The following is a 4,933-nucleotide window of genomic DNA, read 5'->3' on the forward strand; positions in this document are numbered from 1 at the left end:
CAAGAGTGGCTGCAGGAAAACAACAACAACGGCATAAACAGAAGAGTGAGTAGAAATTAATGGTCGTTTTTTTTTGTTTTTTGTTTTCCACGTAAAATATATTTTGGGGGTATTTTCAAATATCACAACATCATTGGCCAACATCTGTATGAGCTAGCTAATCCTAAGGTTATTGGCTAAGAATGTGCCATTTCTTACATATTGACCAATGAAGTAGTGCTAAAGTAGCCAGGCTAATGGTCAAGCTTGCTAACCTTTAGCTATTTATTATTATTTATTTATATTTTTTAGCTTTTTTTTATTTCATGGCTAACCTTTCCACTCAAAAAAATAATTATATTTTATTTCTGGCATTTTTTAAAAATCATCTTGACTACCTTATAACTGCAACTGCAACAAAATTACTATCCATAAGTATAATTAGCATTAGCTCTTTGTACTCTTTGGCACCACATCACATTTTACTGCAAGCAATTGTTGCTAACGTTAGCATTTTTTCTGGACTTAATTGAACCATTCTACGTAGTTGTCGTTAAATAAGCGTCAGTTCAGTCGTTTGTGCAGCACAACGTGTCTCCTCATCATCACAACTTTAACGTATGCCAAATGTACTCGCCACCAGCGGAACAAGTTAGAACAAAGCAGAGTTCCGCACCACTTGTTATGTTGCCAGAATTGCACCAGTACCTGCAGGGGAGTGGGACCTCAGGCTGGGAGCTGTTGGGGGGGGCAGATAGGGCACAGGAAGTAAAGGTACCTGGAAGGCAGTTGTCAGGGGAAGTGCCTTGAGGTCCAGGGCCCAGAGACAACAGAGTCAATGCTATTGGCTTCATTCAGGGGGAAGGATCCAGGCTAAGTGTTTTTCACGGGGAGTATTGTCAGAGGACCTGAAGAGACGGTTTGGTGTAAAAAGATAAAAGGAACTCAACAGAGATGACAACTGTGAACGGGTGTGATATAGTTTTGTATGTTTTCATTTTAAATCATATAAAAAAGTTGTCGACACATGAAAAAAAATAAACACAAAATACTATAATGAAAAAACAGTTGTAGTAAAATTAGAGAAATCAGTTCAAATTAGTGAGTTCAGGACAAACTCTATTTCAGTGACGGCAGCACTCTCTGATTGGTGGAGCTGTACACTTCCTGTTATGTTAAAACAAAAACTTCAATAACTCTATAATGTCCTGTCTTGAAGCATCACCTCTCACTCGTCACACACACACACACACACACACACACTCTCCAACAGAGCAGAGCCAGTAATGCAGTGTGTGACGGAGCTGGAAGCTGCAGCAGAGATTGGGAAACAACAGATTTGTGAGTCAGTCAGAGCAGTATTATACACAGTATCTGATCCAGGCCGAGGATTAGACGGAAGAGCCGTCGACTCCATCCAGTCTTGGTCTTCGCCTGTGGGCCTCACTCCCTCGATGGCTCCTTGTAAAACCAAGACAAGTTTTCTCTCTCTCTCTCTCTCTCTCTCTCTCTCTCTCTCTATTACATCATGTCGGCAGGTGAAGATGTAAACAAACCAGGAAATAAATCAAATGTTTACAGCCTGAGAATCACTACGCTGGGGTGAAGACTTCTTTATTTCTTTCACGGCACAGATTTATGGGCGCACTATTTAAATACACAATAAATATTATAATCTTTATGTATTAGAAAAAAGGACAAAGATAGTGTAAAACTTATTTTAATATCAGCGACTTTGAAATTGTTAATGAACTGAAGATATCGATTTTGTCGGTATACATATATATTTCTTGGAATGGTATCAAGTTACGATTGGAGGATATTAATATATAAACAAACTGGACTAGAATATACTGTAGATAAACTCAATGTCAGAGTGTTGCTGGAAAATACTCTGATGGAAGGTGTACTCACTGTATAAATACCTCAAACTGGTACACGGTTTGTACTCTGTGCCACTGTGTGATTCCCTCTGTTTATAATATGCCAGACATTTTCAAACTGGTACACGGTTTGTACTCTGTGTCACTGTGTGATTCCCCCTGTTTATAATATGCCAGACATTTGTAATCGAAGACAGATCTGGACTGCAGGTCTGATTCGTCTGTCAATCACGTGGTGTCGACTCATTGTTGTTGTTTTTTTTTTAGTGAGAAAAAGCCTTTAAACTAGCTGTTAGCATCACAAAGCTAATATGTACTGGTGGTAAAAGTGGAGCCACATTTAACTACAGTTTTGTCTATAAATCTGATGGGTTTCAGGGGCGTCGCTGAGCGCCGTGTGTCAGCGGCCGGTGTTTGTACACAGTCTGTGACTCGTACTGATAATTATCTGCCACATCAAAAATGAAATGAATAAAACACCAGCGACCAGAGGGACGAGGGGTGAGGAATCGGGTGAAGCGGGTGAGGCGCGGCACACAGTGATGGCGGGGTCATTATAGGTTGTGAAACCGCGCTGCAGACAGGGGGCATCGGGGCAGCAGGGAGGAAGAGGAGGAGACGGGAGGAACGGCTGTGGGGGGTGACGGTTGAAGGGATTTACGTACCGGGGTGAAGGCTGGGTGTGATGGGACGGTGGAGGGGCGGGGGTGGGGGGGTGCAGCTTGGATGCTGGTGTGCAGTGGGGGTGAGGGTTGTGGTGGTGGTGGGGCATCAGTGGGGAATGGTGTCAGCTGCAGAGGCAGCAGGGAAAGCCGACATCTTAATAAAACAGCCTCGGGCTAAATCCCATTAAAGGCCTCAGAGCCTGTTACCACTGCTGGCCAGGTAGCACACACACACACACACACACACGTAACACACACAAGGCATGTACTTTAGAGTGCACAGACACACAATCACACACAGGAATATATTATATATGTGGATCCATGTGTCCGTCTCTCTGTCTGTCCATGTGTGGGGGTCTGTTTTTGTCTGTTTTTAATTTATATCTCTGTGTGTGTGTGTGAAAGTTTCTCCTTCAAAGCACTGGATAATTTTATTGCCCAAATCTCTGAGGTTAAACATTATCACATGACTCTCGTTGACGTTAAATTCTGAATCTGGACTTTATTTTTTCCTTTGAATCCAATGTTCTAACTCCAGGAAGTGTCTGAAACAGAAGGTTTTCAAAATAAAAACGACTCCTGTTGTCCCTCGGTTCAACACCTGTGTAGGTGAAACATTAGCGCACTCTTAGCTAACCTTTAGCTGTTGCCGTCGCTTGCTTTTGCCGTGTCACTGGTGTGTTTTAGACCAGACAAACTGGAGCGCTAATGTGGGCCACAAGTTTTTTATTTGTTTTTTTTTTGTTTTTTTTCACGGCCCACTCATCAAGTTTGGTTCATTTTGTTTAGTGTTTGCATCTTCTTTAGCTTAACGGCTACTTTACCAAGAGTTCAAATCTGCAGTCGGAGGTGGAGAAATTTGTTCAAATGTTCAAATGTATTTTGGATAATTAAACTTTGGCCAATAATGAATTTCTAAATTCACAGTTAGTTGAAAGATAGAAGATGAAAATGTGTAAAAAAAAATAAATATCTGTGTGTCTGCTAACGAACAGGCCCAGAGGTCACACTCTTGGCTCTGCCGTCCTTAACCACAGTCACTGCACATATACGGAGCCCGTATAGCAGCACCTCCTAGTGGCTGTAACGAGACACAGCCTTTTTTTTATTCCTCCAGACGTTTGTATGAGAGACTCCAGATTTTATTCCTCCAGACGTTTGTATGAGACTCCAGACTTTATTTATAGGTAAATTTTTTATTTTATTTTTTTTTACCATTTTTACTGCAAAAAAGTTCATATGAACAGAGTTTTTTTCATTTTTATTTTTTAAATACTACATTTTTCAGATCAACTTTGAAAGTCTTTAGTCTTAGCATCGCCTACAGTGGTTTGTTATGGTAATATCTGCTGCTTGTTGTGGGCAAATTCGGTCCAAAATGAGGGTAAAATCACCAACCGTTAAGCCCCGTTAAGCAATTGAACGCCACACCTACTTTGTGCCTTTGCGGACCATGGAAAACCACGTTAGCCCTCACAGACGTACTGGATGAGAACTTTTCCCTCTTTCAGCCGCAGTGGAAACATAATTTTACGAAAGATTAAGAGATGTTTAAAGTTTATTTCTTTAAAATCTTTGAAAAATAAATAAAAATGTCACCTCCGTACACTGGTACGGAGTTTAAATCTCACTACCTGTTTACCGGTTCCTTCAGCTGCAAGTGCTGGGATGCCAAAAAAAAAAAAAAAAAAAGTCAAGTCATGTTTTTGTGAGCGCCACAGCAAAACAGTACAGAAACCCTCTTTCCAAAGAGGCGCCTCCTCCCCGGAGCACGACAGACGACGGTGTGATGATGAACACCATCTAAACTGTCCTCTGAGTTCTCATCCAGACTCTCACACTCTCTCTGATTCCAGGCTGGGATCCAAGTTTACTGGAACAATATGAAAAAAAAAACTAAAGTGTGTGTGTGTGTGTGTGTGATGGGTGGGGAGCAAGGGGAAATCAATATGAAAGGAGGAAATCTATATGTCCCAAAGTTGAAGTTCAGCCTCTGTCTGACAGAACACACAAGTTCCTGTTGTAGTAAACTATTGTTTTGACAGGATGTCACTTCAGTTCTGCCGAGTGTGTGTGAGAGCGCTGAGCGCCGCGCGCCTCCTCTTTATCTCAGGCCTAAGGCTACTGTCACTGAGCCGGGGGGAGAGTGGGAGACCGAGGTAGACAGACAGAGAGAGAGGGAGACAGAGAGGGGGAGATAGAGAGGGAGAGAGAGAGAGAGAAAGAGGGAGGAAAAAGGCAGAGATAATTCACTTGTCAGCTGCCTGATGAAATGCCATTTTAACTGAAGCTGCTAATAGGAGCATTACGGGGGTTCAGCGAGTCTGAGACAACTTGCTGATGGTGAACTCTCACTGTGTGCCACTGAGTGTGTGTGTGTGTGTGTGTTTTGTATATTTTTTT

This window comes from Cynoglossus semilaevis, chromosome 7 (genome assembly GCF_000523025.1).
Source record: "Cynoglossus semilaevis isolate Cse_v1.0 chromosome 7, Cse_v1.0, whole genome shotgun sequence".
Classification (NCBI taxonomy): Eukaryota; Metazoa; Chordata; class Actinopteri; order Pleuronectiformes; family Cynoglossidae; genus Cynoglossus; species Cynoglossus semilaevis.